The sequence below is a fragment of the Notamacropus eugenii genome, chromosome 2 (assembly GCF_028372415.1).
Source record: "Notamacropus eugenii isolate mMacEug1 chromosome 2, mMacEug1.pri_v2, whole genome shotgun sequence".
In the NCBI taxonomy this organism is placed as follows: Eukaryota; Metazoa; Chordata; class Mammalia; order Diprotodontia; family Macropodidae; genus Notamacropus; species Notamacropus eugenii.
Window position 1 is genome coordinate 530,274,562 of NC_092873.1, and position 25,590 is coordinate 530,300,151.

The following is a 25,590-nucleotide window of genomic DNA, read 5'->3' on the forward strand; positions in this document are numbered from 1 at the left end:
GGACCAAGGAACCACCAATAGCAAAATAGTTTCTCTGGAAAGTTTTGCAGAGTCACATGGTAAAGGAGGCTAGGGTGATTTGTCATGAACCCTTTCAAATGGTGTCCAGAAAGTAAAGTGATTTCATCCCTCCTGGCAGCTCTCTTCAGTTAGAATTCATCAAAAATAACCTTCCTGGTAGGGGGTGGCATTTTAAATTTAGGCCACACTTCAGAAATAGGGTTGCCAAGTTAGTGTAATACTGAAACAGAACCAGCTGGGGTGGAAAGTATGTGGAGCTGTGCATGAGTAAGGAGCTGGTCAGAATCAGAGAGGAAGGAGAAACTCAAGCAAATAGATGCCTTCCCTTCCTTTGGCTGAAAAAATTGAAGTGTATCTGGGAGTCGTGTCTTGGGGCACACATATATGTTCTAGAAAGAAGACAGATGCCAAGAAAAGAGCAACAAAATGAATACCAGTGGTCAACGAGCATGTATTTAGTAATTACAATGTGCCAAGTGCTGGCCAGGCAAGGAAAGGCAAGAACATAGTCATGTCCTCAAGGAACCCATGTTTGAAGAGGGAGAGGGATGGAAAGAACGTGTCAATAGCTAGAAACGCACCAATACTCACACACACAGAGTGAGTGTATGTGAATGTGGGTGTGGGTGTAGAGACAGGCAGAGACCTAGAGAGAGACAGAGAGAGTAGTTGGGTGATAATCTGAGATGGGAAGAATCTACCATCTTTGCCTAATAACCATGATTTAGAAACCAAAGTAGTGAGATGATAAAAATAATAATTCATAGGAAATCTGGGCAAATCTGCTAGTACACAAATCAGCCCAAATGAGAGGGAAGGAGGAAGAAAAGAAGGAAGGAAGGAAGGAGGAGGAGCGGGAGGAGAGAGGGAGAGAGGAAAGGAGAGAGAGGAGAAGATTTTTCTGACATCAAATCTAAGCATGCCTCTCAGTTACTTCCGTTCTTTGTTCCTAGTATCACCTCTGAGACCAAACATGTCTCAAACCTCCTTAATATGACATAATCTCACGTGTTTAAAGTCAGTTATGATGGTCATCTGTCTTCTCCAGTTTGAGCATTCCCAGTTCTTGTCACTGATCATCATGTTCCTTGGATTGTCCTCCTCTGGATGCCAATCTAGGTTTCATTTGAAGCACTTTATTGCTTTGAAATGTCCTGCTTTCTATTTCAGTTCCTTCCCAAGTTCTTCCATCCCTCTTCCAATATGAGTACTTATGCACTTTGAACTGCTAATGTTAGTTTGTGTCAGTATGGACAGAACCCTGAACTTGGGGCCAGGAAGCCTTCAGTTCTAGTCCCACTCCCAAAGTTCAATGGCTATGTAACCCTGGACAAGTGACTATGCCTCTCTGAACCTCATTTTCCTCATTTATAGAATCAAGGGGACTTTCTGTGCCTCCTACAAAACCATAAAACTCTGATTCCAGGATCCTAGGAGCTGAAGCTATTTGGTACCCACCCACTTTCCTTGCATAATATATCCCTTATCACCCATCCAAACCCGCTTCTGGAAATCAACAGCCCTTTCCTAATCCCTCTCTCCTCTTCCCTGTTCCTACCACCTCTAGGATATTGGTTCAGGTCTGCACATGGCACATTAGGAGGATCATTGAGAAGCTGAGAGAATCAAAGGGAGGATGATCGAGATATCACTATATTCAAATCATTCAGATTTGAAAAGAGAAAAATAGGGTGAGGGGGAGCAAAGTCATCAAATATATTTGACAGGTAATTTTCATATGGACTAGAATTCTTCTACTTGGGCTTACAGGGAAGATCTAGGAACAGTCATTGAAGCTGCAGTGAGGAAACTTTAGGTGGAATGTTATGAAACATTTTCGAACCACTGGAACTGCCCAAAGGGGGAGATAAATCCTTAAATAAAGTGGACGTAAAAACAAAAAGTGTCAATAAAAATAAGATTAAAACTGGAAAGAGAAAAATCAAAGATAGCTCTTCTATGAATCCCTGATTTTCCTAGTTATTCCTATTGCCAATGTCATGACCTGACATAGCATTTTGTTTTGTAATTCTCTGATACTTTTCCTAATAGTGTGCATTGAATCTGTCATGTGTTTGTGTTTTATCTTTTTAGATTGTAAACTCCCTTGGGTAGGCCCTATTTTATCTATCTATCCATACATCTATTTATCCATCCATATCTATCTATCTATCCATCTATATATATATATTACATACTATCATCTAGACAAACAGTCATCTACTCATCCATATTTATCTACGTAAATCTATCTATCCTATCATCTATCTGTGCATCCATCCATCCATTCATCCATATCTATGTATCTATGTATATTTCCCCATCCTATCATCTATCCATCCATTCATCTATCAGTCCATATCTATGTATGTATATATATATATATATATATATATATATATATATATATATATATAAAACTATCCTATCGTTTATCTACCTATCTATACATGTTTACATATCTATCTACATATGTCTATCCTATCATCTACCTACCCATCTATATCTATCTGTCTGTCTGTCTGTTTATCTATCTCCCTTTGCTTAGCACAGTAGTATGCATGCCGTAGGCACAGAACGAATGAATTTCAGAGGGCCCGACTTCAAATCCTGGTTCTGCACTTTACTAGCTTTGTGACCTTGAGTAAGCCATTATCTTATTATCTTTCTCACAAGGCTATAAACCATAAAGTGCTTAAAGTCCTTCGGGAGAGATCATGGCTTACCTGAGGTCACAGAACTAGTAAGTTTGTGTGACTATGCATGTATATACAGAGGTAAATGCATGCATGTATATATATATATATACATATATATGTGTAGGTGTATGTATGTGTGTGCATGCATGTGTGTGTGTATGGTATTATTATTGGCATTGCCTATCTTTTCTTTAGAGTTCAGTACATGTCCTCCTTACTAGAATCACAGTTCTCAAGGTGAAGGAAACTCAAAGGTCAAATAGTCCGATCCCCTCATTTCACCAGCAAAAAAACTAAGGCTCAACAACATTAACTGATTCAACCAAGGTCATACACCTTGTCATTAGTAAAAAAGAATTTCCACTTTAACTGGAATATTGAAAAAGAATCTCTGACAACGTGAATGAATCCCTAATGGTGGATTTTCGAGCATTCTGGCAGGAAGGTCAAGGATGTATTTTGGGAGAGGAGTACCATTTCCAATGGTAAATCATTATACCACAGTAATAATTTTGCCTGTATTGGAAGCAGATCTTGGAGACTTTAAAGAAATGGGGGTATTTATTAGTATGCTGTATGAATTCTTGATTTTTTGAGTATACTTGGGCTATCCTTCAATGCTGCATCAAGTTTCCCAGACTTAATCTGATGAATGATTGTCAAAACTTCCTTGATCCGAGTTCTTAAATTGTGGATTTTTTTCTTGGCTCTTGGACTTTGCATGACCCTAAGGGTATTTTCATATTCATTTGTGGCCAATTTTAAAACAATCATATGTACTTTGGAAGAATTGGTGTAGGACAGCCCAGAGTTAGTTTAAAGACAGAATTTCCATTTGCATTTCAATAATCCAATTCTATGAGACTATTGAAATATTATAATATGGGACATTGTTCAAAAAGTCGAGATGGACAAATTCTATAAGAGATTCATAAATCTTGTACAAAATCGGGGCAGTATGCTCAGGGCCCATCTTGAAGAAGAATATTTTTCTTCTTTTGCATTGTTTTATAATGAAATCACATGTCAAAATACCTAAGAGCTCACAGTAGCCATACATGCTTTCCCAAACTCTATCCATTGAGTTCTTTGCTGACTCATGTGTCTAAGGTCCAGGAGTCAGAATTAGAGAAGGAGAAAAGAAGGCCATGATATTATTCCCGCAACTCCCTTAGAGCTCAGGAAAAGACAAAGGGGGAAAGGCTCCAGAAGGCATTCTAAATTCCCCACTCTGATGCTCACTTGTAGGTAAATACTCATTTCCCAGGATCCTCTAGGCATCCAATGCGGAAATGTGTTCATTTTTAGGAGAAGACAATAGAGAGACAATGTTGGTGAGGGAAGGCAATCCTACCAGATTTGGTAAAAGTGCACTTGGTGTGAAGCACTATGTGAAAGTTGTGTGGGAAACTCTGTGGTACTGTAGTGCAGCCAGATACTCTACTATAAGCTATGGACAGAGAAACTTAAATGAAAGGATCCCTATCCTCAAGGAGATTACAGTCCACTATGGGAAATAGAAAGTGTACACAAAATGGATTTAAAGCAATTCTTGGGGTGAGAGAGGATGACTAACAACAGGTGAATAAGGAAGGGCCTCCTTCAGGAGGAGGCCCCTAAAATACACCTTGAAAGGAGCCAGGAGTTCCCAGGGGATAGAGAGGAATGGCCCACAGAAAACAATTCAATTCAATTTACTAAGCATTAATTAAGTCCTCACTGTATTCACGGAGCACCAGGCTAATTCCAGGCTTCATGCCAGACATGCCGGACTGCAGCAAGCAAGCGTGTAGGAAGGACATGCAATACCTCATCGTGGGTCCAACCAGCCGGAGGCCTATTTGCAGGGGTGGGAGGAATGGTGTTTGAAGGATAGCCGGGTGAAGGCTTTAAAGGCTGAGCTAAGGACCAACACCATTGAGCAAGTTTTTCAAACTAGTTTTTAGTTTGCTCGTCTTGTTTTCCCAGTTCTCGTTTTCACATCCCACCCTGGATTATCCACTGGTGTAGGAAAACCGGACGTGACCCTACTAGGGAAAGAGAAGGAAGCCCGACTTTGGAAAATGCAGTAATTTGTCCCCTGAAATCATGTATTTCCTCCTCCTGACAGTTCAGTTACTCTGCAATCAGTGCATTTTCCAGCACTTACAAAGTCTGCTTTGGTGATGATGAGGCTTTCCCCGATTCTCCCCAGTCCAGCTTCTCTCCCTTCCCTTCCTCAGTAGAATGAAACAGCAGTTTCTCTCAGTCATCAGCCAGCTGTTCCCGGCAAAATCCACCTTCCCTGGCTGGTTACCCATCCGATTAGCTACCCATCTCCCGAATTCCTTTCCAGACAGTTCCTACCCAGAGAGAGGATGATTTTTGACCTTGAAGGGCTTATTCTCCCAGACCCACAATTGGGAGAACGTGCCTTGCGTTGGGATGTTGTGTGCACTGCACTGGGGAGCATGCACTGCACGCCTGCATCGACTCATACACCACTCCACTTGAAGGTAGTTTGAAAGATGAAATGTCGCCCTTTAGCTTGCTTAACATGAAGAGAAAAGTAAAAGCTTAACCTCTCCTCGCACGGACCACTCAGCAGTATTTCCCAAAGAAAATTTCTGGGTATGTATGTATGTGTGTATGTATATATGTATGTATGATTGTACGTATATGAACGTGTCTATCTCACACCAGTCACTAAAAAGACAGAGAAAGAAATCCATCAAATGTGGGGGATCTAAAGCTGTGTGCAGAATAAGACCCATTTCAAATTGTCACTTTCCGTCACTCCTCCCTCCCCAAGCTCTTGTGGTTGCTGTGGAGGGAGGGGGCTATTTTCAGTGCTACTTGGCCCGCAGACACTTCCAAGAGTTTGACAGCCAACTCAGTGGCCCACAGGAGAGAAAAGGTGCCTTTGTGTGCTACCGTGATAAGGGGAATAGGAGATGGATGGGTAAATCCTAATGCTGCAAGTCCTTTGTCGCTAGGAAGTGGCCACTCCCAGGGTGGGCTTGGAAGATGGGGCGCTAAGTCCTAAACGGTGGGTGTTATACCGACTGCATCTGGACAAGAGACGCCCCCCCCCCCCCCCGCCCCTCTTCTTGGTAGCCTGGGAGGGCGGGGTCCTGGGGAAGCAGAAGCCGGGGAGAGGAGACACTCTGCCCCTGCTGAAAAAGCCGCGGCCACGGCGGCAGCAGCAGCAGCAGCAGCCCCAATCCCAGTCCCAGCCCCAACCGCAGCCCCAGCCCCAGCAGCAGCAGCCTCAGCCCCAGCAGCAGCAGCAGCAGCAGGAGCAGCAGCAGCAGCAGCCTCTGCAGGAGCTCCGAGCCCCGAGCTGCACTCAGCGCGGCTCCAGCAGTCACGGAATCTGTGGGGGCGGCTCTCCTAGCACGCACGCGGAGGCTGGCGGGGAGCTCTTTGCACCGGGACCGGCTGCTCCAGGGGAAGGCGCGGGGCGGCGGGGACCCCAGCGCCACGGCGGCGGACAGGGACTCGGGCTCGGAGGGAGACTTGGGCCGGCCCTCAGAGCAGCAGGCAGTCTCTGCCGCCGCCGTGCACCCGAACCAGCGAGCCCCAGCGGGCCAGGCTCCGGGGCACCCTCCTCCCCTGGAAGCCCCGGGCCTCGGCAGCAGCCGATGGGCTCTAGCCTGGGCATCCTCCGCTTTCCCCGCGGGGTTTTTAGCCGAGGAGGGGGCGGAGGCTAGCTCAGAGGGGAGGGGCGCGGGGCGCGTAAGGGCTCAGTCTCCACCCCTCGCTGGTCCGGGAGGGGGGAGAAAATCTCCTTGACATTTTTCACACTTTGAAGCCGTTGCTGCAGCCGGTGTAGTCCTTCCTACCAGGGGGTGGGGAGCACCAGCAGGAGGAGGAAAAGGAGGAGGAAGAAAGCCAACAGGACGAGGGGGGAGGGGGTCGAGTAAGCCAGGGAACGAGCGGGGCTGCCAGCCACATGCCCTGCCTCGCCGCCTGCCCACCCCGGCACCTGTGAGCCAAGCCGCCGTACTGAGGCGAGGCGAGGTGGGCAAGGCGGGCGAGGCCCCCGCCTCCCGGGCCAGCTGCCCCGATCCCCCAGCGGCTTCTGGCCACCCTCAGCTATTGAGACTGCCACCGGCTCTTTTAACCCCCTTCTCGCTTCGGCGTTCGCTGCACACCCAGCGCTCCTTGGGGATCTCCCCCCCCCCCCAGCCCCGCCCCGCCTGGCACAGGCACACAGAGGCTAGGAGTCGGGGGGCACCGTTCGACTTGCCTCCTCGCCTTGCCTTTTCCCACCAGGATTTATTGTCTGTGGAACCTCCTGGGGGGTGGGGAAGGAGGTGCCGTTATCACTGCTTCTGCCGCTGCTGGTGATTGGGTGGCCGGCCAGGCTTGGCACAGGCTAGAAGAGTTACCGCTCTACTCCCACCCCCAGCCTGCTGCTAGTCGCTGCCCGGGCTTCCCCTCTCTACGGCTTCCCATGGGAACACATCCAGCCGTCCACCTGAAGGGCATCGGCATCATGGTCTAGCCTTGGACCTTCCTGGAATTCCCTTTCCTTTTCCTCCTTTCCTCTCTAAGAAAAGGAGAAAAAAAAGATTCTCCACTCCCACTCTACTGCGGACACTGGAACACACACACTTTAAGGAATAACCATTTGCAGCCGAACGTCTGGAGCCTTGGGGAGACTCATGGATAGTTCCTCCAGGAGCCTGCAATGTGAGTACCCTACCTCCTTCTCTTCCCTGGGCCCCTTCCCTCCCTTTGGAGAGGGGCTGCTGCAGTGGTCAGTTTCCTCGCGGTGCCTGCTTCCAGGCACAGCGCGAAGGCGTGAGAGCAGCCGGGCTCCCTCCTAGGCTCAGAGTCCCGAGGAGGAGAGGGCAAGCAGGTTCAGCCTTAGGCTGCCCGCGATCACCCGGCGCCAGCTACTGCTCTGGCGCTGGGACAGCGTGTATTTCTCTCGGGGGATGGCCACTAGATCGGTAGTAGATTGCGGGAGGCGTTTCAAAGGTCCTGGCGGGAGGTTGGTAGAGGTAAGTGGGTAGACTTCACGGCCAGAGTAAGTCTAGTAAAGGGTTACATACTGCGAAAAGGGTGTGGGGAGAGGTATAGAGAAGGAGACATTGCTCCAACAGTTAACAGTAAGGAGGTCCAAGAAAGGGGTTCTCAACATCAGCTTGGAGATCGCGCCGGCAGCTGTTTCAGGGAGATGCCCAAAAGACTGGAGTGGCTGTTGGCTGTTGTGATAGCTGCGGGCACACTCTCGCTCACTCGCACGCGCGCACACACACACGCACGCGCTTGCACAAACACGCGCGCGCGCGCACATACACACACACACACACACACACACACACACACACACTTGTAGCAAGGGAACATTAACCCTCGCTGCTCACCCTTCTGTTGTCCCCTGAGGTGCGGTTCCTATTTTGGTGCTGGGGTTGTTAGGAAAATGCTTCCAAGCTCTTTGTTTGACCTGGGTGCTGGAAAGAAAGGGGTTTCGGGTATCGGGATGAGGAGGGGCGAGGGCGAGGAGATCGGGGGTGGTCGGGTGCAGACGTGCATTTAGAGGCAGAAGGATTTTCCTCTCCTCACCCCAGAGACCTTCCCAAACTCGAGCTTCTGGTTTGCATTGTGCCTCGGGAAGGTGCTGAGAGTGGGTAAGCGTGGACTGTGGGGATTTCTGCGCTTTTGTCCGCTCTCAATGTCTCTGCGTTCGTTCTCCCTGCTGGACTCCTTAGCAAGCCGGCTGTATGTTACAGCCTCCACTGAAAGAGGGAGAAAAGAAATGATTGTAGTATTAATAACTGCATCCTGACCGCCAGCCCATGGCTCTCATTACTATATAGCTCTGGTATTTCTATGCTAGCACAGTCAGCAATCTCCAGAGGGCCGCGTTATTATCTTTTTAAATAGCTTTAATATGTGTCTGTTTTTATTAGTTAGGGGATTGCTTTCCACATTACAGTGCTCAACTGCAAAAGGGGGAGGGGGGATTGGCCCAGCCTCCACCCTCCCTCCCCTCTTGCTCTGTCTCCTCCCCATACAAAGCGGACGAGGGGGAGCAGTGCAGCTGAGGTGGGGGCTTGCAGAACATGGAGATACACTTGACTAACTCATAGAAATAAACCCCAACCAAACCTCCTTTTTGGAAAAGGGGTGATGGAACCTCTCCTACGTCCCATCCTTCCAAGAAGGAGAAAGAGAGGGTTGCTAAGACATCTGCTTGTGCCTTCTGCTTACTTTCGCAAGGTACCTTCAGTTCGTTGAAATCACCTGAGGCGGTAACTGGGTCAGTCTGCATCCCTCCGTACCCCCTTCTCCCAGTACAGTGTGCCCCATGCAATTTGGTCCTGTGGTGGGGGAGAAGCGGTTTTATGGACCCGTGCATTCGAACCTGGGGAAAGTGTCTAGGCACAATAGAGAGATCAGAGCGTGGGCGAGAAGAGTGGAAGAGACCACGTGATCCCTCCGGTGGGCAAGATCCACTGCTGGGAACTTGTTTTTCTTTGTTCCTGCCTGAGCCTGTGAAATGTCATGCGTCCAGGCTGCTTTATTCCGCCCACAGAAGAAGAAAGTTTGCTGCATGTCATACTGGAGAGCTGTAGATGCCCAAGGAGATGGTTATTTCGAGGTGGGGGGAGGGGTCCATACAGCCACCTTTGGAATACGGCATGCCTTTCTGGAAAGGCAGTCGAGAAGTTCCACAGCTCCCCCGACTCACGTGGGCATCCCCATGGCGGTGAACCTCCTACCTCCTTCTGTTAGAAGCAAGCATCCCTAGCTTCCCCAGCCTGAGAGGCGCATCCATTCCCAGGCTACACAAAGTAAGGCTTCTGAACTCTTTCTGTTACAAGGAGGGACCTGCCCTGCTGGGCAGAGGCGGCAGATAACTGATGCTGCTAGGTTCCGGGCTTCTAGATATGCAAGGAGAAGGTGCAGACTTAAGGACTGGTTTTTGCTTTTGTTTCTAATGCACCGAGACATGAAGGTTGTTGGGGATGGATCTTTAGGAATCCCGTTTGGACAAATGAAACAGCCCGCTATTATACTACCAGACAGGGCTGAGGTGGAATTTGGACGTTCTCCAAAACAGGGTTGGACCAGGGGCCACTCTCGCTAATTGGGGATTTTTTTTTTTTTTTTACACAAGGAGTTTGAATGCCTGGGCGATGGTTCCCATTTTTATTTCACCATTTTATGAACCATCCTAATGAGTAGAAGTTTTATCATTATTTCAATAGGATCCTTTGTGCTGTGAAGCATATGTTGGTATTTCCCAAGAAAAGGACAGCCATCGCTGGCACATTCTGGGGGTGAGAGTTGTTCATGCACCTTTTTAGTTGCTTCTTCGTGAAAGGACGTGAATTTACCATGGCAACCCCTACATTTTCTAGCACATGTGACTTGCACACATGCTGTGTCAAAAATAGAAGCACCTCCTTAAAGAGACAGACCCATTCAGAAAAGTGAAGCACTCCGGGCCCAAGGGCTCCAGTATTTCAGAGCTGCTTGTGACTCTTTCCATTTTATTCATAAAATGCCAGCTAATGGCATAATCTGATTTTTATTTTATTTTCTTATAAAAAGTGCAAAACTTAAAGCAATTGATTTTAGTTCATGTTCTGTTCATTTTGTAAACGACTTTTTCATTGAACAGCAAGCTTAAGGATACAGAGGTGAATAGCAGTCTGTGGTAGGAAAGACACAGGTGACAGGGAAGAAGACAAGTGTCAGCCTTCAAAGAGCTCACAGGCAAGAAAGCGAAGGCAGGGGCAGATCATTATAATGTGCCTTTGGTGGCGGGGAACTCTGTGATATCCTTGGTCTAAGGCATTTCCCCCAATCAATGCAGATCCCTGGTTCCTTTACCAGTTTCGAGTCATACACTGATGCCTGATCTCATTTTAAACTCATTGCCTGAATTTTAAACTCTTTTAAAACCCGTTTTAAAGTCAGTGCCTCAGGCACTGAGAGATTAAGAGATTTACCCAGTGTGAGACCTGCAGTATTTGTCAGAGAACTGCCTGGAACTCAGGTCTTACTGACTCAAAGGCTGGCTCTCTCTCCACTAAACAAAGCTGTTTCTCTTAATATAGATATATGTGTGTATATATATATATATATATATATATATATATATATATATATATATATATATATATATATATATACACAATTATATTATAATTAAAACTGCCATGTTTAATACACATTCCTCTGTGTGTATATGTGTGTGTATGCATGTGTGTGTGAGATAGATAGTGAGAGAGAGAGATTTATTAAGAATTAAAATATATTAACTTTTGGACCTTTAAAATTTCCCTGTTGTTATGGATAAGTACCACAAGTGTTTTTATCCTAATTTTACGAAGGTGAAAATTGAGGATGAAGGTTGAAACACTTGCCTATGAGCACACACTCAGTAAATATCAGACGTAGGATCTGAATCCACCTCTCTCTGACTCTAGAATATCTTTGGACCACACTAGGCTGCTTCTCAAACATATGTGTGTGTGTGTGTGTGTATTTTTAAGTGTTATATATTCTGTTTGAGGGGAAAATTCAAGTACAACCTTAAATTAATAAGTGTGGTGGCCCTTGCTTAGGAGGTACCAGCTCATCAAGTCGTATATTTTTGTCTACAGTCTTCCCCTGCCCCACCCCACCCTGGTGATTCCTTCAGGAAAGAACAGTACCCTTACACTAGGTTCCACCCTTTTCTGTGATCTTCAAGCAGAGACTGGGTGGCCTCATGCAGGGGTTGGTAGTGAGTCCATTCTTACTCTGGCTCTCTTCTGAATCGCTGGCCTCTGAGGACCCTTCCAGCCTGGAGGCTTCATGCTCCTGCTTCTGTCAGGATTTCTCCTACTTCCATCATCTCATACTGGAATTTTGGGTCTGCAACCTGCATAATTTCATGGGGACAAAGGTCTCCTACTGACAACCTCTGCTCCATCACTTCGAATCAGCAGCTGCTTCTAGGGCAGTGGGAGGTCACCCAGTCCATATGAATCAAAGGCAGAATTTGAACTCAAGGCTTCATGAATCCAAGACTGACTTGCTAACTACCATCCCACCCTGTCTCCCTAGGATCTTTCTATTTTAATTGAAAATGTATTTTGTACAAAAACAAACAAGTAAAAAAAAGCCCTCTTTCACATTCAACCACATTCATTCTTTGGAATAATTGAGAAAAGATAAAGATGCTTTAAAAAAGAATTAAAATAATAATAATGCTTAATTTTTGTTTTTCTTTAATTATCACTACTTTGACATTACAGGGCATCCCAAAAGCCTAAGTGAAGTTTTAAGCTCTCACAAACTTCAAATTATGCTAAGACTTTGGGTATTTCCTGTATATTCATTTAAACAAGTCCTCTGCTGCATATGTATTATGTGCCCAATAATGTTATGGTGGGTTAAACCAGTTTCACAGGATCATGGGACTTAAAACTGGAAAGGACCTCAGGGATGAATTTATTAATTAATCAAAAGGCATTCATTAAATATTTACTGTGGGCAAGTTATTCTGTCAAGATACAAGTAGGAAAATGGAGATAATTCCTGCTGTCAAGTTCACATGTTGATGGGAGGGAGAGGGTACAACTCTTACTGGATATTAGTCAGGTAGAAAGTTCTCATGTTCCTTAGGGTGAAATGTCAAAGCACATGATGATTCACATTCTTGAAAGTTATTTCCACTGAGAAAACTCTGTCTGTGATCTTTCAGGTCCATTCCAGTTAGATCTGGGAGCCTCTGATCTTATAATTCAATGTCTTCATTCTGTAGGTGAAAAAACTGACATTTCCCCATAAGATCATCCTTTTACTTCCATTAAGAGAAAGCCTATCTAGTAGAGTTTGGTATGCAGTGAATAACAACTCAGAGAGACAATCAGTATTCCTTAATGTAGTTTAAATATAAGTAACCAACCATCATTTCTGTTGCTATTGGAGTTCTTCAAATATACATATATATATAATTCTTTTCCTTTGAAAGCATGAGTATTCTGGGTTTATATGCAAAGATACTTCCACTAAAGCACCATCATGCTAAGCTAATCATGCTCTGCTCTGGTCTCCTGGCTCTAACCACGCACCTATTCATGCAGATTTGACTAATGGATCTATATGGGATAGGTGGTAAAGGAGATAAAACACAGGGCGTGGACCCAAGTTTTCCTCGATTTCTCACCTGTTCTCAAACTCACTCTTCAGTTTTTTTGAAAATATTTTTCTTGCTCTCTTTTGCCATGGCCTCCCTTCTTTAATCAACCACCAATGCCCATTGATTATACATCCTCCACATCTCAGACACTTCCTTCCATTCACACAGACCTTATACTGTCACCTAGTTGGTTGTTCTCCCTCCTCAGCCTTTTCCCTTTCCAACCCATCCCACACACAACTGCCAAAGTCATCATATGCCCCTGGCCCAGGTCCTGATTACAGAGCTCCACTGGATTCCTCTTGCTTCTAGGACAAAAATAAAATGAACCTTTTGGGCCATGGGAAGTCCTGCATTATCTGACTCCAGCCCCCCTTTCTAGACCTCTGTTATTCTGTTCCCCAAACTCTCCAGTTCAATCAAGCTGGCCTACATGTTCCTCATACCTGGTCTTTTATTCACCACCTCTGTGCATTTTCCAAGGCTGTGACCCATGTCTGGAATTACTCCTCCATCAGAGTAGGGACTATCTTCTGCCAGTTTTTGGTTCCCCAGTACTTAGCATGGTTCCTGTTTCATAAATTGCTTGTTGACTTTGTCTCCTTGCCTCTGCATCTTAGAGTCTACAGTTTCCTTTACACACCTGCTAAAATGCCAAGTCCTTTTTCCATTCCTGCAGACACTAATGCCCAATCCAATCTGAAATCATTCTGTATTTATTTTGCACATGTTTAGAATTAGACATGTATGTATGTGTTGTTTCTCCTGATAAGATGTAAATTTCTTGAGGGGAGGGAATTTTTTCTTTTTTGTCTTTGCAACCAATGCCTTGAGTAGTTCCTGGTATATTGTAGGTGCTTAACAAATGCTGATTGAATGCTTGTTTTGTGGATTATCACATTCAATCATGTCTCCTACTTACTAGTTTTCATGTCACATCCCTCCCTAGCTCTTATTTTTTTAGATTGTAAGCTTACTGAAGGGACTGTTTCTTTATCTTTACCTCCCTAGCAAAATGTTATATATGAGAAGAATTTCGTGAATTGTATTTCTGAATCTCTTTTGGGCTAACTTCTACATAAAATGATTTAAGCTCTCCTCCATGAGCTCATTAGCATCATTCTGGTATTAAATTCAGCAGTGAATACTGATAATTGGAAAATTTTATAATTTTGAAAGAAAGTGCATTTTAATTGTTCTTTCCTCCCTTTTGGGATTAATGAAAAAATCACCTAAATTCCACACTTAGTGAAATTTTAGCCTACACTATTCATGTTGTCCTTCATTTAGAGCATTTAGATTTCACATTAAGCAATCTCACAAAATTGGAAAGACGATGACTTAATATATTGTTTGGCAAGCATATGTATTGAAACATATTCAACTAATATTTAGTTTGATCACCCATGATAGGCTTAGTAGATTTTTTTCTTACACTTCATACAGACAAGATCAGAAACGGTGTTATAAATAAATTAATAATGTTGAGAAGATGGTACAAATTTATTAATGCTCCAGAATGCCTTTTGCTTTTATGTGTTTCCAACCAAGTTTTTTTTTTTTTTAATCGGGTCTAAAACAGTCAGGAAATCTATACTCTTCCAGGGAATCACAAAATAGAATTATTATAAAATAGGCAAGGAAAAAGAATAGCACTCTTGGCTTCAGCACTAAAACTGATACTTACTTGATATGCTATAGGTAAATATATATATATATATACGTAAAATAATAATGCCTACAATTTGTATAGTACTTTGAGGTTTGTGAAGTGCTCTATACACATTGATCTTGTTGATCATTGTAACGATCCTGAGAGAGAGGTCTTATTATTAACCCCATTTTACAAATGCGGAAATTGAGTCCGAGGTTCTGATTTGCCTGGTCAGGAAGTTAGTAAGTGGCTGAAGACTAAATTGAGCTCCTGTCTTCCTGACTCCAAGTTCTAGTGCTCTACTCTTTGTGCTCCCTAACTGCTCAAAATAAAAACCTCAGCTTCCTTTTTTTTCTATTTATGCCTCCTTAAATATCTTGGAAGAGACTTTAGATCAGGGTTTGAAAAAAGTGTTTAAGTACAATGGCACTAATTTCTATAACAAATACACCAAAGTAAATGGCCTGATTGAAGTAGGAATAAAATATCATGATTTGAAATAGACATAAAATATTATTCTTAAAGTAGGTATAAATCATTATTCTTGTGGTAAGGTGTGCACTGATACTTTTACGATATTAGAAACACTTTCGGTGATGCCAAAGAACACTTTAACAGTCATTGAGCTTGCTTCATCTCTTGAGATTCTCTCATCTTGTCCAGAAATTGGCCAATATTTAGGGTATTTTTAATGAACCCAAAAGGATTGATATTTTCAATAACCGATTTATATTCAAGTGAATATTTATGGTCATGTTTGGCAGTAATGCATCATATGACTTTTGTGACAGTTATTTAATATGGGTGTAGAAAAGACAGTGGCTTATCTTCATGGAATAATTAATCCATGACAGAAATACCTAATATGCTATTAGAGTCTGTCATGTAGAGGAATGGTAAGGTTATTTTAAATAAAGTCATTTTTGTATTCAAAAGGTTGTCATGACTGATGACATTCTCTACAAAGACACATCTGAGGAGTTGTCATTAAAACATCTTTAAATGGTTAACTGTAACAGAACCAAAACCAGAACAGAATCATTTCTATATGCCTTTTAAAGATAGAGAATAAGTGCATGTAAAGGCCCCAAAGAGTTTCTGTTTAAATCAAATCCCCTACCTTGCTCACTGTGTGAAGTATTTACATACTTCATAAGTCTCTGCCATGTCATTATTTTCATACAGAACATCAATGCTGGCGACAGTTGGGACAACCATATCCAGTCTAATAACCAACAAATGTGCCTGCTTTGGGGCAGACACAGCAAGAGGTGTTGGAGATTCAAAGACATTTCTTTTTAAACCCTCCCTTGCCTTCAGAGCGTTTACATTTCACTTGATTACATGGGTGATCCCAATGTGTATGTGTTTCATTTTCTTTTCTCAGATGGATAGACTGTTACAGAGATGCAGTCCTTTCTAATCATCTCCAGCTCCATTGGCATTTGGTCTTCAAATGGTTCATAAACCTTATTTGCTCATAAATGACTACTGAGCACATAGAAAACTGTGGAGTACTTTAGGAGGTTTGTAGTAATTATGATACCCAACATAGTACTGTTGGTTGAGGTCGAAGGCAGTGATAAGCAAATAAGGTACATAATTTCATGTGATAATTTAATGGGCATGAGAATGAAGAGGAAGAGGAGATGACTATGGATGAGAGGATGGAAGACACTGAAGGAAGTGGGAAAATCAGCTGACATTATTGGAGAAGATTATGGGTTAAAATTAAACATACACACACACACACACACACACATCCATGACCAGAATTTAGTGAGTAAATATATTTTGGTTTAATAGTAGATTATGAAATTTATGTATTGCCTACTTCTTTGTATGATAAGAAAAGGTGAGAAAAGGGCAGTCTGGGATGTTATGTAGATACCAAGGAAAGATTTTCATGAGTGTGTGTGTGTGTGTGTGTGTGTGTGTGTATGTCTATGTATAAAATATTTGAGTGATGAGTATGATGCCAAAAAATTCCCTGGCAGACTTAAAAATTAAACTGTCGTAGATGATGCAGTTACAATAATTTAAAAGTGGAATTAGGTGGACTTCTTAAAAACTGTTGTTGTAAAACTTCAAATTTTATTGTATTTGTTCACCACAGTTTTACAGCAGACAACTAATTCTGAAGTCATCTGGCATGATTAGTTCATCTGGTTTTATATTAGTATGGGGAGAAAAAGAGACCATTTACCATCTTGTAACAGAGAGTCAAAGGAAGTAGCTAATATTCAATGTAAGCTCAAATCCATAGATGAAATCACCTCCCATGTCCCTGGTGTGAACAATTAGTTTTCTTACTTTACCTCCAATTACCATGTGTCAGTTTTGTATAGAGTGTGCATGTATCTGTACACATACATATACACACCTACCTCCTTGTTCTCTCACCCCACGGTGCATAGAATGTAAGCTTCTTTGGGACAGATGCTTCTTCACTTTTGCCTTTGCATCTGTGGAAACTAGCATACTTCCTGGCACAGAATATGCATTTTAAAATGTTCATTGATTGGCTGAGTGCCTCATAAAAGAGATGATGAAAATGAACATACATTTTCAAAATTAAATGTTTTCTGATTTTTACTTCTTGTCTTTAGGTAACATCATCTGGACATTAGCTGGGTAATGTTGGACAGTAGCCATGTTTGAGCATTATCAGGGTTATTTAAAGTGCTATGGTTGTGATATTTTAAAACCTAATTTTGTAAAGATGAGAATTCAGTCTATACAGGTGAAGTAGGGAGATGAGCAGCAATTCACCAAGTCAGGCGATTGTTGACAGCCAGCATGGCTGATATTGACCATTTTGTCACGTCCGACCTGAATTTGGCTTGCCATTCTACCTTTCTGAAATTTTCAGGTATTTGCATTATCTCGTTGCTTCTCTTTGACTATCTCAGGGCATAATGATGCAATAACAAAAAAATCACCATATTTCCCTGATGTATTCAAATGAGGATGCTTCTCTTTATGTAAGAAAAGTGATTTTAATCATGGTATATGTGATATCTTCCTCAACCTGCACTGTGATACCAATTTTTTTTTAATAAACATGAGAATATTATTTTAATTTCTCTAGGATTGAGTATTTATGGTATTTAGAGAAAACTAAGGGTGAAGTAAATGTGAAGTGATAGAAAAATGTCACAGCTGTTTAAATCTTTAAAGTTTAATAAATTACTTTATTTATGGGGGTTGGAGTCAGAGCTGTTATCTTAGGTGTCAGGATTTTCCTGGTCAGGAACTTCCTTCATCCAATAAAGATCTTTGAATGTTCTGTAACTTGTAGTTTTAAAGAGTTGCCTGAGGTGCCAAAAGGTGAAATAATGTACCCAGTCATACAACCAGGACTCTGTAGGGAAAGGACTTGGACCCTCTCACTAACTGATCATTTAGACTTTCTCTTAAGCAACATTATAGAGTTAAAATGCTGTACTTCCCACATTCACACTATCAGTTCAATTCAATGAGTGTTTATTTAGCAAGCATCTACTCTGTATGTGAAAGTCACCGAGAGGTGATGGGGATACTCAGACAATAATGAAACAGGACATCCCTTCAAGGAACTTACATTGCACTGAGGTGAAACATTATGGTCACTAAGTAAAGATGAAATTGATCTAAAGTAAAGAAAGATGAAAACTGGGGTGGAGAAGAACATTAGTAGTTGGGCGAATCATCAAAGGTCTCATGTGAGAGATAGAATCTGAGAGGAGATTTGAGAGGATTGGGAATTCCAAGAGGGAAAACCATCCTTTAACACCAGTGGCCTAATGATAGAACTATAGAATGTCAGACTTGGAACAGACCTTTGAGTCCAGGCTTCTCAGTTTACAAAAAGATATTTAAATCTTAACATAATGGTTGAGGTCTTTTTTTAGTCTATTTATTTTAGTTTTCAACATTCACTTATGTAAGATTTTGAATTTCAAATTTTCTCCCCCTTCCTCTCCTCCCCATTTCCCAAGATGGTATGCAATCTGACATAGGCTCTACTGATGCATTTATATTAAATATTTTCACATTAGTCATGATGTAAAGAATTAGAACTAATGGAAAGAACCACAAAGAAGAAGAAACAAAATAAAACAACAGAAGGAGAAAAATAGTATGCTTTGATCTGCATTCAGACTCCAAAGGTCTTTCTCCAGATGTGGATACCATTTTCCATCATGGGTCTTTGATCCTTGAGAAGAACCAAGTCTAACCCTAACTCTAAATTGCACAATGTGGTTGCTACTGTGTAAAATGTTCTTCTGGTTTTGCTCAATTCACTCAGCATCAGTTCATGTAAGTCTTTCTGGGTTTTTCTGAAGTCTACTTGCCCATTCTTTCTTATAGCACAATAGTATTCTATTCTATTTATATGCCACAACTTGTTCAGCCATTCCCCAACTGATGGGCATCTCCTCAATTTCCAATTCTTTGCATGGCAAAAAGAGCTGCTATAAATATTTTTTTGTGGTACAAGTGGGTTCTTTTCCCATTTTTGTGATCTCTTTGGGATACATAAGTTATATTGCTGGGTCAGAGGATATGTACAGTTTTATAGCCCTTTGGGCATAATTCCAAATTGTTCTTCAGAATGGTTGGATCAATTTGCAACTCCACCAACAATGCATTAGTGTTCTATTTTTCCCACATCTTCTCCAGCATTTATCATTTTCCTGTTTTGTCATATTAGCCGATCTGATAGGCATGATGTGATACTTCAGAGTTGTTTATCAACACAATATTTGATATCACAAATCTCATTCCATAAGCCTAATTGACCCATAAGTACCCACTGACTCCTGATATGAATATGTCTCCCCATCTAATTTCATATCAAGCATTTTTCAAGAAATAGCATCTTGTTAAGACAATGCAACGTGCTAAAATTAAACTTTAGAAAATATACATTTGAGAGAAATAGGGTTACTCCAAAAAGTGCAGGCTCTGGAGACAGAGCCTCTACTCTATTTTCATCTATTACACTTACTATTTGTGTGACATTTGGTAAGAAACTTCACAACCTGAGTGCTTACTTTCTTCATGGATAATATAAGAGGGTTGACAGACATGACCTCTGAGATTCCTAGTTCAATTATTATTTCTACTTTCATTAAAATGCCATTAATGGAAAAACAGACATGACTTATTATAAACTCAGAGGAGTTATATCCAGCTATTCAGAAATACACTTATTGCTTCAAATGAGGAGCACCTGAATTTGTCCCAGTGACTTATTGCTTTGGGACAGTCAGACCATAGCCAAGATGCTCAGACACAGCTAGAAAGAACCTCAAAATCTCTCTAGTCCACTGGTACCTAAAAAAGAACATTCATTTGTATAGCAACAAATGTTTTAAGACTTTTTTAATGACCAAATGGTTATATTGTCTATTGGTACATTTGCTAAGCTTTTCATCTGAAGAATCTTTTTCTTCATACCAGCTTTCAGCATACTGTTCCAGGACTGGTGGGTGGAAAGGAACAGAACATATTCCTGTCTCTGAATGTGAACCCACTCACCATTTTACATGAGAAATCGGAATGTCCTAGGAGGAGGAATTAAAGGGAGGAGAGGATGCTAACCTTCCCTACTGCTGTAGGCAGTGGGACCCCCTACCACCACCTCCAAACTAGGCAGTTTAGACCAACCTTTCCTTTAATGCTTTTTGGATAAGCAATATTGTGCCTCCCTTCCTGTCTTTTAAGACTGTGCCATGGATAGAGTCACAGGGAAGCTTGGTATAGCCCTGCTAGCCATAGAATGGGGTTGAACATGGGTCTATCTTAGACGTCAGCCAAGGAGGGGTTAGATATTTATGGATCAAGCATCTATATGATACTCAAATCTATAAGTCCCATGGGATGAATCTCAATGTATCAGAGTTTTTTGTTTCCATAACAAAAAAAATTTATATCTGATACAAAATCAATATTGATAGTGAAATTCATTGTAAGATCACATAATCAATCAAATAATAAAAGTTTATGAATTCCCTACTATGTACCAGGCACAATGCCAATTACTAGAGATATAAAAAGAAGAGGAAAACAGTCCTGACTTGAAGGAGCTCACAGTCTAATGGGGAGACACCAAAGAAACAAATGTATGCAAATATGTCATATACATCTTAAATGGGAAATAATTAACCTCAGGGAGGTACTAGAATGAAGAGGGATTGGAAAAGGCTTCCTGTAGCAAATATAATTTTAGTTGGGGCTTAAAGGAAGCCAGAGAAGCCAGTAGGTGAAAATGAAGAGGGAGAGCATTCCCAGCATGGGGGACAGCCAGAGAAAATGCCTAGAGCCAGGAATGGAGTGCCTTGCTTGTGGAACAGCGGGGAAGTACATGTCACTGGATCAAAGAATATGTGTCAGGAAGTAAGGTGGAAGAAGACTCAGAAGGGAAGAGAGTGCTGGGTTAGGAAGGATTTTGAATGCCAAACAGGGCATTTTGTGTTCAATCCTGGAGGTGATGGAAAACTATTTGTGTTTATTGAGTAAGGGGGTGACATGATTAGGCCTGCACTTTATGAAAATCACTTTGGAGTCTGAACGGAGACTGGAGTTGGGAGTGGAGTGGGAGTGGGAGAAGATTTGAGTCAGGTATTCAGTCAATTGAACATAATAAATCAATATGACATTGATCACTTTCCTACTAAGCGCCAGGCACTGTGCTAGGCTACTGCGATAGGCAAGTCATGAGGCAATGATGACCTGTGCCAGACTGGTGTCAGTGTCAGAGAAGAGATGAGGGTAGATATGAGAGAGGTTACAAAGATGAAGTGGACAGCCCTTGGCGGTAGATTGCCTACGGGGGAAACGAGATCATGAGAAATCAAAGCTCCTAGGTTGAGCCTGAGGGTCTGGGAAAGTTGTGTTCCCCTTTATAGTAGCAGAAAAGCTAAAGGGGGAGTTTTAGGGGGAACTATAATGACTTCCATTTTGGACATTTGCAGTTTGAGATGTCTATTGGACAGTCAGTTCAAGATGTCTGAAAGGCAGTTGGAGATGTGAGATTGGAGATGAGTGGAGAGGTTGGGGCAGAATAGGTCGATATTTGAGAATCCTCATCATAAAGATGGTCATTAAGCCCTTTGTTTTCAAAGACCAATGACATCACAGTCTGGACTTTCCCGTGAATTGTTTTTAAGTAAGAAAGTGTGGTACAAAGCCTTCAGCCTTATTCTCTGTTCTAGAATCATCAAAGTCCAGTGGCAGGACAGAGTGCAAGATAACTGGCTGTGGCCCAGGATAAGGGCCTGTTAGTAACCCTCAACCTGGCTTAGCCTGTCTGCTAAGATGGCTTATCAGAGCACAGCCAATGCACAAGGGCCATGGAGAATAAATGCTCCCCAGAAAAGGAGCTAAGCGGAAAATGACTGAAGGGTAAAATCAATTATGTCTGGAGCTTCTCTAGAAACAGCAGGCCACACTGGTCAAGCAGAAAAATGGGTCCCAAATCAGGAGTTCCAGAACTGAAAATATTAAGCCTTCCAGGCCATGGTCTCTGCATTCTTGATAAGGCAGCTGGCCAGAAGATGGCAAGGATGTAAAAGAGACTGGGAAGGACAAAGTGGATAAAGTCCTAAACTAATTTCCACTCTCTCCTCTCATTCACTAACCCTGTGATGTTTTACAGTTGAGGAAAGTGAGGCAGACCAGGGTTAAGTGATTTACCCAGTGTCACATAGCTGGTAAGTGTATGAAACCAAATTGGAACTTGGGTCTTCCTGCCTCCAGGCCAAGTGCTCTATCCACTGCTAAAACCTAGTTTTGCATACTTTAAAGAACTATAGGTGATCTTTATTAGTTTTATTATCACCCAAGGTAACCTATTCCTCTATTGGACAGTTTTTTTTTCTTTACATCAAGGTTATATATTTACCTCTTCGTAACTTCGTAACTTCCATCCATGGTCCCTCTTGTTCTTCCCTTTGGGGTCTAAGAAAACAAATCTAATCTTGCTTCCACGTAGTCACTCTTTAGACACTCAACAGCGACTATATTTTCTCAAGCAAAATCAAACCCCCCACCTGATTCCATCAACCAGTATTATGTAATGTATTCATCATCCTGGATTTACTAATAAAACTGATATTGAGTTAATACTAGAGAACACTACACTTGGGTAGGGTGATTAATTTAACCATTTTCAAATTCCTCCATGCCCTACCTTAAAACTGTTGATTTCAGTAGTGAATAGGTTCATTCAGCCAACAAGCTTTCATTAAACACCTGCTCTGTGTCACACATTTTGGTGATTGCTGGAGATGCAAGGGCATAGGAGAAAGACTATGCCTTCAAAGAATTTCCATCGTTATAAGAGGAAACAAAATGTATGCTTATAAGTAAATATGAAATGTATACACAGTAAGCACACTGTCATTTTTAGGGGTGGAGTTGAGAATACTAGAAGCTGGGAGGGGCATCAGGAAAAGCTTCATTTGGAGAAAATGTTTGAGCAGAGTTTTCAAGGGAGCTCAGAATTCTAAGAGGAGAAGAGAATGAAGGGATGAATAGATGGAAGGAAGAGGTATTTAAGTGTTTACGATGTACAAAGTACTGTTCTAAACACTCTAAAATAAAAATAAAAATGTAAGACATTTCCTACTCTCAGGGAACTGATAAGGATGAGAGAATACAGATTGTACAAAGAGACAGGAGATAACGTTGTTGTTGAAGAATAACAAATCTACCCTTGGAAAAACGATGTGATGGTGATGACGGTAACAATACAGTGAGCATTCATAGGGTGCATTACAGTTTGCAAAGAACTTTATAAATATCATCTCATTTGGTCCTCACAACAACCCTGTTGTTGCTTGGTGTTTCCCAGGCATGTATAACTCTTTGTAACCACATTTTGGGTTTTCTTGGAAGAGTTCCTGCAGCAGTTTACCATTTCCTTCTCCAGCTCATTTTACAAATGAGGCAATTGAAGCAAACTGGATTAAGTGACTTGCTCAAGGTCATGTAGCTAGAAAAAAATGTCTAAGGCCAGATTTGAATTCAAGAAGATGAGTCTTCCTGACTCCAGGCTGGGTACCCTAGGCACTGTGCCACCTCACTGCCCCATGGGAGATGGGTGCTTTTATTATCCCCATCTTAAAGATGAGGAAACTCAGACTCAGAGAGATTAAGTGACTTGCCCAGTCACAAAGCTAGTAAGTTTCTGAGACTGGGCTTGAACCCAGGTCTTCCAGACCGGGGGTTCCTACCCTCTGCCTTTGGATGAAAGGTAGAATACATAAGTATAAGTAACACATTAAGCCTGAAAAGGCCAGCTAGCCCTGAGTTGTGAACTGACTCTATTTACCAGAGAAATTTCTAATTAATCCTAGAGACACTCAGGAAGCCCCGGAGCTTTTGGAGCTGGGGGACTTCCTTTGGTAGACCTGGGTATGATGGTTTAGAGAAGGAAGAGGCCTGAAGCAGGGAGACCACTGGAGAGGCCATTATAGTATCCCAGGTAAGAGGTAACGAGGGCATGGATTAGGCCTGGCCCATGAACAGAGAAACATTGGAAGCTCTCAAAGAAGAAGGAATATGACTGGCCAACTGCCTAAACAGGCCAAAAGAGGGAAAAGGAAGTGTATAGACCTCCTGTGTTTAGCCAGTGTGGCCACTTGTTTATTGAATGTTTGTTGACTGAATCCCAGGCTGCCAAGCTGGGTGCCTGGTGGAAGGAAAAGAGTACACAGGGAGATCAGAAAGCAGCTTGGGTTTCTAGAGCAAAGATAAGGAGTTCTACTCACAACATATTTTCAAGCACTTGAAAGTGGTCATCTTACTCATGTGCCACCTAAGAGGAAACCTTCCAGCCTCCCTGAGGCAGAACACATGTTCTAGAAACCAGGGTTGGAGTGAAATGTTCCAAATCTCTCAGCAAGCATGTCTCAAGTGTCTGCTGTGTGTCAGACACTGTGCTAAGGTCTAAGACTACACAGCCAAAAAGGTAGCCTTGGCAGCTCTAGCTACTGGTCAGCAGGACAATTTGCAAAGTAAACACAAAATCCATACAAATTAATCACATGAGGAAGAAACACTGATGTGTAGAAGAGGGAGATCAGGAAAGGCTTCTGGTAGGAGAAGGTGAGAGACAAGCTAAGACTTGAAAGGGTCAAGGGTTTCCAAGAGACAGGCAGGGCTTACAAGGGTTTGCTGCTTAATATCTTGCCCAGATGTGAGTTTCTTGTCATGTAGATGAAGTTCTGGCTTTTATAATCTAGTTGGACGCAAGTTTCTCAAACCCGAGCCGACAGAGCATCTTTGGGTTTCGTATCCCATGACGTTGAAGAAAGTTATTTCACTGCCATGGGAGGTGGCGTTGCCACTATCTTTACTCTTGCTTAATCTAAGAATTCCATGTCCTGTTTAGACACAAATGACAGAAGCAAAGATAGTCATTATCCTCTAGTGGAAACATTCCTTCAGAGTGGGCTCTGGACCTCTCACTGTAGGTCCCAGGGGAGTGGGACCTTGTAGAATTCTCACCGTGTTTCAGCTTCCCACCATGAACACCAGATGTATGATGATTTAACAGGAGGAGAAGTCAGCAAAGAAGCCAAGAAAATAATTTTGGAAATAACAGATAGATGAGAGATTAAAAGAACTGGCACGAACAAGGGGTGTGGGGGAGAGATATTGAAAAAAATAAAGGAAATCAATCTTGATTCTGAAAAGTATCTGTCAGGATTGGGAAGCTGTGGGCTTCAAAGCATTCCAGGTCCTATTATTTAGATAAATTTAAAGTGAATGAATGGATTAGCTCAGGCCCAAGAAGATCAGGCAAAAGTGTACATATACAAATATCCATAAACCAAAAATCTCACCAGTCTGAGAAAGAGGAGACAAATGAGGAAGGAAGGGAGCCAGAGAAGAAGGAATGTTTGGCATTAGCATAGAGGATCTGAGTTCAAATCTTTGCTGCTGAGTGACTGTGTGACTTTGATAAGACTCTGGCCTCTTTGGACCCCAATTTCCTTTTCCGTAAAATGGGGAAGGTGGAAGAGGTGACCTCCAAAGTCCCTCTATGCTCTGAATCTATGGTTCTAGGTAAAGTGAGGTTGTTTTTGTGT

General features: G+C 42.4%; 1 protein-coding gene across 3 annotated transcripts in view; it reads left to right on the top strand.

Annotated features, from left to right (window-relative positions):
* Positions 1 to 6,012: 6,012 nt before the first annotated feature.
* Positions 6,013 to 25,590, top strand: part of LRRC7 (leucine rich repeat containing 7) — a 582,114-nt gene continuing 562,536 nt past the window's right edge. For 2 of the 3 annotated variants that reach the window (XM_072649824.1, XM_072649823.1), the window contains exon 1: positions 6,013 to 7,397. The gene's annotated coding sequence lies outside the window, so the exon portion shown is untranslated. The remainder of the gene's footprint in view (positions 7,398 to 25,590) is intronic. The other variant, XM_072649821.1, reaches the window with a different exon arrangement.